General features: G+C 34.6%; 1 protein-coding gene across 4 annotated transcripts in view; it reads right to left on the reverse strand.

Moving 5' to 3' along the window:
* Positions 1–3900: 3900 nt before the first annotated feature.
* The window catches only part of dsh (Segment polarity protein dishevelled), an 88523-nt gene continuing 75754 nt past the window's right edge, over positions 3901–16669 (reverse strand). For 3 of the 4 annotated variants that reach the window (XM_081739963.1, XM_081739961.1, XM_081739959.1), the window contains one exon: positions 3901–4930. The gene's annotated coding sequence lies outside the window, so the exon portion shown is untranslated. Of the gene's footprint in view, positions 4934–16669 lie in introns of all 4 variants that reach the window. The other variant, XM_081739960.1, reaches the window with a different exon arrangement.

The raw sequence follows: 16669 nt of genomic DNA on the forward strand, positions 1-16669 counted from the left end.
CGAAGTGGATGCGTATTGTATGGACTAATTGTTCATGATATAGATTCCAGGATAAGTAAAACAATGTTGACTTGCGACAAAAATCTTTTTGACAGATAGTAATGTATTATTTTACCACACAAGACACTTTTAGATTTCAGCGTAATTAATTAAACACACAGACACACAGGTTTCTATAGTAGAAAAGAAATATTGTCATATAGTCAAAATTTCTTCAAAAGGGTTGTCCTAACCGAGACTTAAGCCTTCATTCGGCAAACGAAACTTTTTATTTGATTGTTTTTATTTTTTCAGTTTTGATTTCTTTCTCCCTCCGACCATCATTTATGACATAACTCTCAAGTTAGGAGACTTCGGCAGTAGTGTAAGAATAGTCGAGGTGTTATAAGCACTAGGTTGGAAATCCGGGGGTCCTGGGTTCTAATCCACTCTAAGTCAACTTGATACTTAAAAATTTAATTTATTCTTTCAGGGTGTATCATGACTTTTCTTTCGTCTCAAAGTTCTCCATCTAGAGATGAGATGCAAGGATCATGCAAATGTTAACCGAGAGAGTGGAGGTATCTCCAATTGAAATATTATCCGAAACATTCATAGATATCGTACTTGATTCTGTTTTAGTTCACGAAATTACAGTTCTCGATTACTTACAATATAGCAAGGGATAGTGAATGATATATTACGGCGTATTACAAGAGAGAACTTGTATTCTTTTGATATCGTATATGCTTCTAATAAAAGCATGCCTGTATTATTAATTGAGGATTAAATTACACAAACTCATGTGCACACATAATACGACTGTTATATTTGAAACATGACATGTTTTCTACTGATGCAATGGTTTTCGCGAGTTGAAATGACACACACTGCACACCTTGTTTTTACTTTCTTAGATTATTTTTCTTTTCTTCCGTTGTATTTCTTTTTTTCTTTTTTGTTTCATTTTCCGAACACACTGGAAACCAGTAATATAATGCCAGAAAATATTCCTGTTATCTTTAATGTATAAATGAATAATAATAATAATAATAATATATTTAAAAAATCAAAACTACGATGGTTTTGCTGATAAAAAATATTCTCGCAAAACAGAGAAGGGAGTTAAATCATCTCGACCTGATATTTGGTCTAGGAATTAATTCGTGCGGGTGGACAAGAGATGGCGCAACGAACGGAGCGTCCCACAGTTCCGTGTATCCACACATGTGTTGCAAACCCCTGTCATCGCGTATCGTTCGTAGTATAGGGCAGTGGATTAAAGCGTCAACAACACCAGTTTGTAGTTAAGTGAACATGGCGCAATTTGTGCCTGATAAAGTGTTTTTGCGGGGTGTCCTGCTGCATTACTTTAACATGCAGAAAAGTGCGACTGAAAGTCATCGTATTTTGGTGGAAGTGTATGGTGACCATGCTCTAGCTGAGCGAACGTGTCAGAAGTGGTTTGCACGGTTTAGAAGTGGTGATTTCGGCTTGGCAGACCAAGAGCGAGCTGGACAGCCAAAAAAATTTCAAGACGAAGAATTGACAGCATTGCTCGAGCAGGATTCGTGTCAAACGCAGGAACAACTTGCAGCAGCATTAGGCGTTGATCAAACAACAGTCTCCAAACGCTTGAAAGCCATGGGAATGATTCAAAAGATGTCACATTGGGTTCCACATGAATTGAAAGACAGAGACGTTGAAAGACGAAAAACCATTTGCGAATTGCTGCTTCAACGACAGAGCAGAAAGGGGTTTCTGCATCGAATTATTACGGGTGATGAGAAGTGGATCCATTACGAGAACCCTAAACGAAAAAAGGCCTGGGTGAAACCAGGTGAACCAGGTCCATCACAACCAAAACGAGATATTCACTGTGCAAAGGTTATGCTGTGCATATGGTGGGATATGAAAGGTGTGGTGTACTATGAGCTGCTGCAACCGGGTGAAACTATGAATGGAGAACGTTATCGACGACAATTAATGCGTTTGAAGCAAGCTCTGGCCAGAACACGACCAGAATGGGAGAACAGACATGATAAACTTATTGTTCAACATGATAACGCTCGCCCACATGTCGCAAAACCGGTCAAAACCTATTTAGAAAATGTCGGATGGGAAGTTTTACCCCACCCGCCGTATTCACCAGACGTTGCTCCTTCGGACTACTACTTGTTCGATTGCATGAACAACGATTTGATTGGACAGTGATTTACTTCTTCAGAAGATATCGAAACATGGGTCTCTGACTGGATCGCTTTCAAGGATGAGGGCTTCTTTCGCCACGGAATCCGTACATTGCCTGACAGATGGGCGAAAGTGGTGGCTAGCGATGGACAATATTTTTCTTAAGGTATTTATGTATTTTGTGTTTGTACTACAGCTTCAATGTGTGCGTACCAACCGCACGAATTAATTCCTAGACCAAATATTTTTTCTTAAAGTTCTTGTAGATATTAAAACTGGTAACTAACAAAACTCAAGGTAACGTTGAAACGAAAAATGTAAAACATTGAGATTTTACGAAATATGTAGCATGTGAAATAAAATGAATTTTTGACCAACACTGATTTTTTCTTGGTATATCTAAAGTTAAATAAAATTTCTCTAACTCTCTCATGATATCAATTGCTGTGTAGATACTAAACGGTGTCTTGTGATTTTTTATTCGTTGCAGAGGCATGGGTATTTTTCTATTTTTTGCTGTTTGCTGCACTGACATTTTTCAAACAAACTAGAGCACTTGTAGAACGCCTTGTGTAGTTCTCAACCAACGAACCTTAGCAGTATTGTTGGTTGTCTAACGTTGCAGGATATGAAAATTGGAGATGTGAATGCACTTTTGCTCGTGTACATACATATGATACACTCTTCATATAATTAAGTTTATTCTGAAGTTAATTTTGCATTTTTCCATTTCATTTATTACACAATTTGAGACTTCAACCTGGCATTTTATTACACTATTACTGTTCTCTACTATTAATGTTATTCTATTTTTCTTCTAATTTTCATTTTGTATACTGAAGTTTAAAATAAATTAGTGATATTGAGCGTCTTTAGTTCTCTCCAAAGTTGGCGAGATCGAATATCTTTAGTTCCTCTCCGAAGATCATGTCCCTAGTGTGAACTTATAACTTTTGCATAGTTGACCTAATATTTATATCTTCACAGATGGTATTTAGTTTATACTGAAACGTGACTGTTTTTACATTAAAGTCCTGATTGCTTATGTTATTAGAAATGATTACCTAATGTATACTTTAATTACGAAAATACCTCTCTCCTTCCAAGCTTCCGGTGCACCTTACTCCTTTGTACTGTTTCGGAGCACCTACGGCATCCTACTACCGCGCACCTTACGAAGATTCGTTGTTAAATGAAATTCAAGGTGTTTCCTCTTCCTATTCTGCAGAAACAAAATGCTTTCAGCAGTAAAGCATTCCACCGGATGCTTCGAAGTAGGGATAAAGGTAAGATTCCTAGTAATTTAGAATAAAGTGTTCCTTAATCCTGCTTACCAAATTTAAATCTCTCGCTAAAGGCAGTGAAACTAGATTCTTTCAAGAGTTGACAGTCGCTACACGCGTCAAATTACTTAAAATACTGGAACTTAGCCATTAGTTAATATTTTTAACGGTATAAAAAATGTTAAAAGGCAATGTGGAGAAGAGTTTGCAGTTTCAGTGTTCAATCCAGTTCGAATATCAGTGAAGCAATGAATTCTTGGTCGAGAACCAAGCACATATGCGTGCAAGATAATACATCGACAAGTAGTAAGTTATCAGTAACCGTAAAATATGATCCATTCATCCGTGGATTTATCAGTCATGGATATTCTTTGCTTTACCATTTATGTGGATATACCCGTACGTAAAAGGCAAAGGATTAAAAATTTATGTACATACAACTACACAATTATATATAAAAGTGTTTATTTTTCTTAAATAAGTATTGTTCAAAATGAGTAATATAGCATTTAAACACAGACTTCACATCTCACTGTACACATTCATATTTGTTAATTAGGTAAATCTTTTACACATGGACACAACTGAAATACGGTCAACAATTATTTTATATACTGTCAATTCATCATATTCTCTCAAGTAAACACACTTATGTACAAGTAACCGGGATACATACACCATGTATATATATATATTTATATATAAATATAAATATTTGATTTAATATTGGTGTCTATACTGAATAATAGCACAAGGCAGGAACGAAAAGCTACCTTATTTTGTGATAGAGGTATATACAAAAATTAATAGTATTTTTATGTATACATATATATATATGAACATATAAAACAGTACAGACAAGAGAAACTAAAATAATACGTATTTGGTAAAACAAGCACTGAATTTGTTAAACCTGATAAAAATAAGCTTAACAAAACACAGCAGTCTAAAATAATCCGATTTCATCTCTTTAAACTGCTATGTATTAACTAAATAATAAAATAAAACTCTCCTCGCCCCTCGTAATCGCAGAAATATCCTGCAAAACTACAGTACGTCCCTAATACAACTGTACTGCTTTCTGTATTACATATATTTTTGGCATAATTGTCACGTGTTGAAATAACTACGACATGATTTAGTTTGTCGGCCCGAGTCATTTATTGCAGTCCCCTTATTTTTCTAAAAAAAGATTAGAATTCCTGAGTAAAATATTAAAAATATTTCGAGTTTTCATCACAATACTACAATATGATCTGCTTTATCACCAACGCTGAACTCTGATGTCCCCATAGCAGCTTAATATCACAAGTTATCGTCAGCAGACTGCTGGTTCAGTCTTATGATGCAAGATTCTACGTACTGCAAAATGACACAGACAAGGTTACTTTCCACCTGAGACCCGAAAAGAAGGTTCATCTCATTTTCGGAAAGGAATTTTCACTTTTGCATATACTTGTATTCTAAGATTCCATCTTCTGCTGCAACAAGAAAAAATCGGAAGAGAAAGTGTAAAGAAAAATTCTCTATAAAATATTTACTATGTAACATGAAAAAAATATTTACCATCATATTATTTAACATATTAATCTACAACAATTTTCTTTAATTATCGACATTATTTCACGCAACAGAAGCTCAGGTTACCTTCGCAGTTTAGCATATTTAATTAAACTACCTGAACCTGCGCTCTCTACACAACGCATCATTCACATATGAGCATGGATCTCCTTGTCATTCCTCACATCATCCTTACATGTCCCTTTACAGACACAACTGAAATACATCGTGATAATAAAAAAAAAAAAAAAACCGCAAAGGGTACCATAAAAGGGAGACTTTTTTTTCAATATCTCGCACCGTTTGCAGATTTGAGCCAACATCCAGTTGGAGTTTCTAATTCAAGTATGATCAGTGTTTTCTTTCTTCGTGCATGCAATATCTACTAAGCAAACACATTACACACACAATTAATTATAATGTCAGTGATATATGGTGTTCATTGGGTAAAACACTCCAAACAATAAAGATCCATCTTAGACTGGAGAAATGGTTATCCTTACTTTTTCGTTATCATTGGGCCATAAAACAAACGCTGGAGAGATATACTAACCCCATACACAAATGTGTGGTGTTGGAAGTTGGGATGTTTAATTCTTACGATACGATACTTCACTTTTTTAAAATTTCAACACTTCCAGTAAAATAAGCTTAACAAAACATAGCAGTCTAAAATAATTCTATTCCAGTGTACCCCTAATAAAGAAATAACGGAAATTAAAAAAAAAATCAATTATAACTGCGCAGTGTACATAAAATTTGCAACTGATCAGTGAAAACGGCATTTTTCTAGAGCCTATGGTCCCCGAGAACTCACTGTCGAAAGGCTTGGCCACAAACATATAAACCTAGCATTTTAATATATAGACTAGCTGAACCTGCGCTGTCTACTCAGCGCATCGCTCTGTTATGACCAAGAATCTCCTTCCCACTGAGCATGTGTCTTTACTCACACAAGTAAAGGATAGGAGAGACACAAAGGAAGTGAATTGCTATGCATAGATGTTATAGAGTGAGTTTGTAGCAAATTTGTAGAAGTAACACGATATTAAGTGGAAATTTTTTTTTCTCTAATAAATCCATATCCGTCGGAGTACATCTCATTGGTTGAGTTGATTTTGAGTTTAACGTCCCGTTCAGCAGCGAGGGTATGAGACGTGGACCTACTGATTAACGTGGAATCCGAACCACATGAGCTCTCGCCGGGAATCGAACCCGGACCTCCCACGCCAAAGGCGCGTACGCTAACCGCTTAGCCACGGAGGAGCTCTACATCTCATTGGGTCTCTTGAGGCCTTTGAAGGTGTCAGCTTCCAATAGGTTTTGCCATTCAGATTTAAGCAAAGCGCCTGCAATGTCCGTCAACCCGCTATGCGTAACTTCTCTACTGGTTGCCTAACACCGTAGTTTCGGGCTGCAACAATGTTAATCTTATGGGCTTAAAATGGAATAATAACGACACGGTTTTTGAAAATTTGAATGGGAACTGGACAATCTACACAAAATTTCGAATCGACCAGTAAAAACGGCACGTTTTTAGCCCACTTATAATTTTCGAGATCTCATTGTCGAAAGGATTGGAGCCTAACATATAAACCTAGCATTTTAATATATAGACTAGCTGAACCTGCGCTCTCTATCAGCGCATCATTCACATATGAGCATGAATCTCCTTGTTATTCCTCACATCTGTACATATCCCTTTACAGACACAACTGAAAGAGGTCTTCAGAAAAATCGGCAAGAGATACCGTAAAGGGGAGATTTTTTCGATTATTTTTTCAATATCTCGCATTGTTTGCAAGATTTAAGCCTTCCGTTGGAGTTTTTAATTTATGTATGAACAGTGTTTTCTTCTTGCATGCAGTATGTAATAAGTAGGGCAACCCAAAAGCATAAAAAGCATAATAGCAATTTACACATATGATTGGTATCTTGAACATGGTTGTGGTTTTCTAAGGGTCCAGAAGAAACTAATTTTAAAAGCATAATAAAGCATAATTTTAGAAAATAAAGCATAATTTAAAATATATATAGCACAATTCTTGGAAAATTCTCTTTAAATGCAAGTTTAACATACTGTACAAATATTTTTAAAACCAATATTTATAATGCAAAATCATTAAGAACAATTCAACAATGCAAAGCTTGTTTTTACTTCTGTAAACTTCTTTTCACTGTAATCTTTGATGGGAGAAAAGAAAAAAAAGGAGAAGAAAAAACTTTCCGCCAACAATGAATAGTACAGAAAAACTCTACACTGCATTGTTGTGTGTATCTCTTGAACTTCAGCACTTTTTGTACATTTTGGTGACATCTTTTATCTTTCCTTTCTGTATATATGCACCTCTAAGGCGCATACAAGTGATAGAAAAAACTGACTCGAGTAAAGTATCTCTCTTTACAGTGCATTAAGTAGAAAGTTCATTAAATATGAAAGAAACTGGTTGCATTAAATATTAATAAATAGATCAAGATATTTAGAATATTTAATGTATAGTAAATGTTATACATTATACACGATTAATGTAAAACAATGATTGTAATTAAGAATAAAGCATAATAAAGCATAATTTGGAAAAAATAAAGCATAATATGGGTTGCTCTAGTAATAAGCAAATACATTACACACACAATTAGTTATAATGTCTCTAATATATGGTGTTCGTTGGGCAAAACACTCCAAACATTAAAGATTCAACTTACAAGAAGAAGGCTGAGTTTGGTAAGTGAACTTCGGGGACATTTTTTGCGAGGTGGTAGTGCACATTTAAAGAGTTAATATTACAAACTGGGAGAGCGCAATGGCCAAAAATAACGAAGAAAAACCGTCGTAAAGTTTTCTACTCGCCGCATATATTGTACGACGCACACATTTACCAAGTGACGGTGTGGCAGAGTGAGTAAAATTTGTAACTTATGTTTAAAGTGTCCCGGGTTCGATTCCTGTTCGAGTCATACATATTTTTTTGCTTCAACCAATAAAGTAGGCATTTGTAACTATAAGTAAAATATTAATTCACCATTTGTTTATAATGTATGGAACAATAGAAATTTTCAACCACTTGTAAAATCTTTCAATGTTCCATGTTAACTGGCAAACAAAATTTAATCTATTCCATAAATATACTGATATCACGAGTTATATTATGGTTACGACCAGTGGCGTATTTACTATTTTATTTCGGAGGGCTTTGGCATCTTTAGTCCTGGAAATGTGAAAATTCTCCAAGCTATTTAATTTACTTTTTTTTTTTTTTAGTAAATAAAATTCGGAGGGGTTAAGCCCGGAAGCGCCCCCCTTAAATACGCCACTGGTTACGACAATCGTTGTGTAATAAACGTTCTTGACGCTTTGTGTCTACATGTTTTGACAGTTTGCGAATTACAAAGGAGTTGAAGGGGAAATCCCCTTTGTTAATACTGGATGTTACTATAACCAAAGGAGATTTCCTCCTCATTCCCCTCGTAATTCGCACATGTCTACAGATGTAGACACGAAGCGTCAAGAACATTTTTTACACTACGACTGCGGTAACAATAAAATTTACGGAATAGATTAAATTTTGTTCCTACCGTAGTTAACATGAAACATTGAAAAATTTTACGTGATTTGTATATTTCTATTGTTTTATTCATTATAAACATATAGTGAATTAATATTTTAATTATAGTTACAAATGGCTACCGGTACTTTATTGATTGAAGCAAAAAAAAAAAAAAAAAATGTATGACGAACAGGAATTGAACCCGAAACCCTTTACTCACGAGTCAAAGATTTTCCTCACTTTGCCACGCCGACATTTGATGAATGTGTGCGTCGTACAATATATGCAGCGAGTAGAAAACTTTAAGACGGTTTTTCTCTGTTATTTTTGGCCATTGCGCTCTCCCAGTTTGCAATATTAACTCCTTTAATGTGCAATACCAACTCGCAAAAAATGGCCCCGAAGTTCACTTACCAAACTCTGCCTTCTCCTTGTTAGACTGGGGAAATGGTTATCCTTTGTTTTTTATTATAATCTGGCCATGAAACAAACGCCTGAGGAATATGCAACCCCTGTGTACAATCATGTGGTGTTGGAATGTATAGTGCGTAGGATATGATGCTTTACCTTTTTTAATTTCAACAGTTCCAGTGTACCCGTAAAAATGTAATAAAGAAATAATGGCCATGTTTTTTAAATATTCAATTAGAACTGGTCAATCTACACAAAATTTGGAATAGACCAGTGAAAACGTGATTTTTCTAGAGCCTGTAGTTTCCGAGATCTCATTGTCGAAAGGGTTGGCCACAAACACACAAACGTTCAGAAATGTATAGTTTTAAAGAACTCCAAAGATGGCAGCACAATTCAAACACATACTTTAAAATATTGTCTTTGTTAAACGTGAAATCACAAATAACCGTAAATCAAAGATTTGAAATCCAAAGTTAGAGGTTGGAGTACAGGGATTTTTACAGCTTTCGTAGAATTTTAATAGATAGACTAGCTGAACCTGCGCTCTCTACACAGCGCATCATTCGCATATGAGCATAAATCTTATCATTCGTTACATCTGTACATGTCCCTTTACAGACACAAGAGAAAGACGTACTGATTTAAAAAAAAAAAAGCCAAGAGGTATCATAAAGGGGAGACTTTTTACGATTATTTTTCTCAATATTTCGCACCGTTTGCAAGATTTGAGCCTGCTTCCGGTTGGAGTTTCTAATTCATGTATGACCAGTGTTTTCTTTCTTCTTGCATGCAGTATGTAATAAGCAAATACATTACATACACAATTAATTATAATGTCAGTTATATATGGTGTTCATTGGGCAAAACACTCCCCAAAAAAGGTTCATCTTAGACTGGAGAAATGGTTATCCTTCCTTTTCCATTATTATTTGGCCATGAAACAAACGCCTGAGACATATACAACAGTGTGGTGTTGCAATGTATAATGCTTAGTTTTTACTTGATGCTTTAGTTTTTTTTAATTTCAATACTTCCAATGTACCCGTAAAAATGTAATAAAAGAAATAGTGCCAACGTTTTTTTTTAATATTCAATTAGAACTGGACAATCTACATGAAATTTGCAATCGATCAGTGAAAACGTCATCTTTCTAGAGCCTGTAGTTTCCGAGATCTCATTGTCGAAAGGATTGGACACAAACATAAAAATGTAGTTTAAAAGAGCTTCAAAGATGGCAGCACAATTCATTTGCATTTATTTCGGAGAAGGCTTATTAAAGGCAAAGGCCTTTGAACAATAATTTAAAGGATAAACATTGTGAAAAATATTTCGTTACGTAATTTATTTAAAGTACACTCTTTTAAAAATATTTGTCTTTGTTATAAACGTGAAATCACAAATAACCGTAAATCAAAGGTTTGAAAGCTAAGGTTATAGGTTAGAGCTCGGTCGCTCTTAATTGGTACTGTAGCATTTTAATAGATAGATACTTTAGAAGACTTTCTAATAATCGTACTTTTTTTTTGTTTACTTTAGGTATGGCACAGAAAATCATTAATTTCTAGATGGTAATAAGATATAATAAATTTTTCAACCTAGAATTTACATACGGATCTGTCCTGTTGTCCCAAAGGATTTGTTCGGGATTCGAAATGTCCCCGTTTTCCTCCAAAACGTAAGTTAATGTAATCTGAGCAATAATAATAATAATAAACGTTTTATTAGTCGTTGATAATAAATTGATAGGAAATGAAATTAAGTTTTACGTTCCATGGTTATGCCGGCTAAGCTAAAAGAGACGGTGATGATGAGAAATGAATGAAATGGTAGCATGAAGTAGGAGGAAACAGCAGAACTTCGAGAAAACCCCCACACACGGTGTTTCTCCACCACAAAGTTCACTTGGCGCGAGCTGGGATCGAACCTGAAACCCCATGCATCAGTGATGAACGCTCTACCACTGAGCCACCGCGACCCTCCAGCCCCACTCGTTTGATAGTAATAATCTACTTTGCCAACCAACGACAGTGTACTTCTGATCGTCTCTACAATGTGTATATGATTCCTATGTTTGGTGAGTGTTGATCTAGTATACCAATATTTCAACAAGGAGCAACTACGAATATACTTTAAACTTTTGTAGAGTGTCTCGGTCTTTTAGCCGAATTATATGTAGTCTAGACATATACCAATCGATACAGCTTATTGAATTTAACAAAATGATATGTGTGATTGCAAAACCTTAGGCATTGTTTTCGAGAAAGAAGAAAAACCAGTTTCCTTATAAACTTAAAAAATGATGCTGTACAAGAACCATTCCTCACTTATTGAAATATACTCTTTATTATGACTTTAACAAGACTATGATTAATTATTTTTAGCCTAAAATTATAATTTATTCTTAAATTTTAACTTCAATTTAATTTAAATATTCAAAGATATTTAAATTAATATCTTTGATGATCAGTAGATGAGTCACACCACGCTACACAAAATGACATGGTTGAAGGTAAATTTCTCACGCGTAGATTTTAAGAAAATAGAAAAAGGAACTTCTGTGTCGATAAAAAGTCATTCGTTGCTACTAATATCTGATAGTTTTCTATTTTGCTGGACAAAATATGTATGTACTTTATATGAAAAAAAAAATAAATAAATACATAAATTAGTCGAATGAAGCTTGTTGTTCATCTTTTTCTAACGGTGACAAAAATTCTTTGACGTACATACTACTCGTGAATCAAGAATTTATGAAATACAGTTTCAACGAAGATTGGCATATTGTCATCAGTCGAATTTTAAGATTTTGAAAGGACACACACACAAAAAGTATTAATACTAGCTACTGCGCTCGAGTCTTCGGTCCAATGTAGACCATTCGTTAACATCGTGATTGGAATTCCCCAAAAATGAGTGTCAACGCGTGCACATTTGCCCTCGCACTCCAGAAATGCACATTTGTCTCCAACAACTGAATTAGTTTACTTCAAAAATATGGTAAAAATAATCCATAAACGAAAGTGTATGCTATTTTGTCACGCTGCAGCTGTATTTTTCAGGCCATCCCACTGTCTGGGAACGTAAATTTGAATATTTCAGTAAAAATTGAGGATATATCTTTACACTCTAAACACACGATAGTAATTCTACTTTATCTCTCTCTCTCTCTCTCTCTCTCTCTCTCTCTCTCTCTCTCTCGAGGATTCCCAGCCAAATACTTTCTTCCGTCCCCCAACTTGTACCCACTCACATCGTAGAAATCGCATTTAAGGATGTAACGTCATAGAAACCATTATGTTCTGTGCAGATGATGTACAAATAGGATGACACTTTAACCAAAAAGGTACTGGCTTGTTTTTCAATTCACAAAGGCACTAACTATTCGTAATAGTGACACAGACGCGGCCATCTGCATATGCGTTTTACCCTCCATGTGGCTTGTTACCAGTTGCCATTCTATGTTAGTCAGTGAAAAGACGCTTCTGTAAATGTTGCGCAGCGAGCAGAAAATCTGCCACCTAGTACTCATTGAATCTATGATAAAAAATTATCTAACAACCAGAAAGAAATGAACGTAGTTCGGCAATACTTGGAAACTGACATCCTTGTTATCTGCACAGGCACTGGATACACCGAACACCACACTACATCATCTCTTCCTTTTCGATCCTGCCTCTGCAACTTAAAAAAAGTCGTTATTATGCCTCCCTCCCCCGCTTCTCGATAGCTTTTCTATACAACAAAATGCTGTCCTAAATAAAACTCTGTTGTTGCGATTGTATAAAATATTTTCCTTTGCCACGTACGCCGCCTCGAGTCACTGCATGAAATGATCTTGCGCTTGCTACTTCTTTCCCTTGAGACAGTCAGTTGTTGAGTTTCGTCAAGGTATTTAAGTATTGTTAAGTTTCTAGGATAAGAAATGAAAATTATGAACTAAAACAACTAAACACGATCACGCTCTTAATACACTATAATAAAGCACATACACTCGTTCTCAGGTTCCTACTTATTCATTTGGCATTTCATATAATGTCTTTATTACTTTGTACTAATTAATTTCGTACAATCTTATCTACAAAATTCTATTTTCCAGCAACAAATAATATCGAAAAGTAAATTTCTAGGCCGGAAAGCGGGCGCAAAACAGCTTATGACTGAAAAAACAAAATCTTGTCCGGCCGAAACATTATCTATACGAAAGCTCGTTGCTTAACATGTATACTTTACAGTAATCATTAGTTTCCACAAATGAGATACTAATTACTGAGTTAATGATGGAAGAACGAAAGTAATGCGAATAGAAGAGAAAACGGGAATCCTCGAGAATTCGCTCTTTATTAGCCACAAAAAATAATATCTCGCACTTATGGTTTGGATGCAGAAACTTTGGAGACAGAAGTGACCGCGCTACCAAATACGTTCACCGAATGTGTGTATTAGCATCAGCACGCAAAATATTTCAAACACACACATCTGAAACATGTTCGATAAGTTGAATCAGTTTCCTTCATTCAATGTAATACTGATAATGAACTGTCCGGAACAAGGAACCTGTTCGTTTCTCTACTTCCAAAACTCACGGATTTTGGCGTAAAACAAATACGGAACAGAACATATGAACATGATGGATATCCCATTTACAATTTTTTTTTCTACAATGAAGGTATAAAAATGTCAACATTAAAACAGGAATTGGACATCATGAAACTTCTTACTTTCACAGACGACTTTCCCACTAATTTGCCGAGGACGAATTCCCTGACACTTTCAGATTTTCCAGGTCACGATTTGGAAATTTCCAGGCCTATATGTAACGTAAAAAAACATTTTTTCCCCGTCAAAAAGATTACTCAATTGTGTATATTGTATGTATAGATTGGGAAGTTTTGCGAAATACTTTATCTTACAAAATATCCTCTGCCAAAGAATCGGGTAAGGCAAAAAGAGAAACTGGTTCTAAGATTTATTTATTTATTTTTTTTTTAAATAGCATTTCATGAAAACTAACTTTTCCAGGTCGGTGGGGACCCTAACAGTGTATTGAAAACAAATGAGTATTATTTTACAATAATTTAAATTGCAAATCCCAACCGTCCGCTTTTCATTCATTTCACTGCGAATTTCTATATAAATAAACCCAGGCATTGTTACGCATTTTTGGAGAGGGGAGCTAGTCGGGGTATCCCCATGGCATATCCTCCAAACCCTAGAAGAGTTTTTGTGCTCTTCTAAAAAGATGCATTCCGGTTACAAAATATTTTTACACGTCTGAAAAAAAAAAAAAAAAAACGTTTTATAAGCAGGATTGTAAAATACTCAAGGTTTAAAAAAAAAAGCCTAGTAGGTTTCATTGGGCAAAATTGGGTTTGATTAAATTAGGTACTTAATTTAGTGTATTCCTACTTAAAATACCATTTAAGCATTAAACGTTCTATTGTTCATATGAAACTACGAAATTCCTTTGTCGCACAAAGGGAATCCGTTCCATCCACATTTCGAAGGACACAATTTGCGCCAAGAAAGTTTGGTTAAAATTGCTCCAGGCGTTGGAGACACTAAAATGTGAATATTAGTACATGACAAAATTGCTCCTGTTGCATTGTAGAATTCAATACTAAAAATGACTATTACCAGAGAATAATTTTAAGCACATAATTTTCTTGTAAAATCATATATTCTCGGTAATTAAAGCCTGATATGGAAACCATTCATTCCTGGAATGCTGCTAACCAAGTCTTGAATAACTCCGCTTCCCCCACCCCCAAGTTTAAGAAGTATATTCCACAAAAGTTGCTTTTATAACATTACAACAATACTTTCAGGTAGTTTAAGTACAACCAGTTCTCGGAATTAATTTTCTCCTGCTACAAACTTGGCTAATATATGTTCACATATATAATCAATTCTATATTTATTATTCTGCAAATACACATTTAAATTGTACTACATAAAGAACGAAAGAAGACTACATCTTAAAAGAAACCAATTATTTAATTAGCAACCAGATCTATTCTTCATTTAAGCAGAAGTTAAAGATTGCCATAAACTAGTAGTTGTATCGCACACTTACAATATTAATGCTTTACATATTTTAAAACTAGAACTCAGTTCAACTGAGACTTCCAGCAACAATAATTATGTTAATAGCAGAGATAGTGAGTTCACAGCGACTGATTCAGTTTCTGGCGAACACTTAGAAATAATGAGCTATTAATATAGTATAAATATTCGTATTATTGTAGTTCACAGAGCTCTTATCTGAATTTTGGTCACTTCTGACAGACAACTGCGTCTATCGTGTGAACTGATGGTTGGGAGTTTACTGTCGTAGGACCTAGATTGTATTAGGTTTTTAACAGAAGACAATAGAAAATTAGACTTGGAGTTTTTATTTCTGTTTTACCAGAAAATGTGAAAGCTTCCATCTTCTCGACTGTTTTCAAGCAAATAGAGAAGTAGCATTTTGAGTTAATTGTGCTAAAAATAATTTGAAATAGTTAAAAATTAGTTTTGGAAGGATATATTTTGGGCATAACTAACACGATGAGTCTGCGTTATTCTTAATAACGATAAACTAATTAGCACTAATGTCTTTCCAATTTTGTTTTTGTTTCGATCTTACCGTCACTTCTTAACTATTCGAACGCATGGTGTTCCTTAAAAATATACCTGAAACAAGTTTAAAAATTTCCCTGCGACCTTAGCAATTTATTTTGGAAGAGAAATGATTTTGAGCTGTCCATATAAAGAATCTTCATATTTAAATTCCGGTTTTCAAAGTAATTTAGATTTCTCCGTTTTTACTTCGAAGGTTTTAATCCCTTTGCTAGTACTCGCTCCTTTATAAGTACCATATATTCATATATATTTTAATGAGAAAACGTTTCCTTTATTTATACAGCAGGGTAGCGACAAACCTGGAAAACCGAGAAAAGTCAGGAAATTCTGTTAGTATCACGGAATTTATAAGAATAAGATTTTATGAACATTTAAAATGAAAATTCTAAGATGATTTCAGATGTGATTGAGTTCTTGTTTTTTAATTTGCCAACTTCAAACTTGGAAGCTTATGTGTTTTCCAATAATGATGTGTAACAAACTTATGTTCTGTAGTTGTGTGTATTGTCTTTTGCTTTCGCTTGTGCAGTGGAATATCATATTGGTGAATTGGTAAATGCAGTTGGATCAACGATCGAATGGTAAATTCATTTTCGATGCATACATAATTCCATTCTTTTTCAGTTTTCCCAGTTGTTTCAATTTTATCGAAGTTTGCTGTCACGGTACTAATCGTCGATTAATTCCAACTTCATTTTGGAAAGTAAAGCAAGTGAAAGCAAAAGATTATGCGCACAACATAGAATATACGTTTGTTGGAGAACATTAGTGGAAAACACAGCATGTTTCTAAGTTGGAAAAAAAAATTAAATCATCTTACAATTTTTGTTTTAATGTTTATAAATTCGAAATTCTTCGAAATTTGCAGATTTTTTCAGGTTTGTTGCCACCCTGGTTATATAAATAAACTAAAAACATTGCATTGTAAAAATATATGCTAGTTATAAAGGGACGAGTACTGAAAAAGCGATTAGTTAATAAAATTTTCGAAATAAAACGGAGAAATCATGATAACCACCCACATAAAATTTAAACTACAGTAAAACCTACCTTCAACGGACCTTTTGTTAAACG

This window comes from Thermobia domestica, chromosome 15, assembly GCF_964235325.1.
Source record: "Thermobia domestica chromosome 15, izTheDome1.hap1.1, whole genome shotgun sequence".
Lineage (NCBI taxonomy): Eukaryota > Metazoa > Arthropoda > Insecta > Zygentoma > Lepismatidae > Thermobia > Thermobia domestica.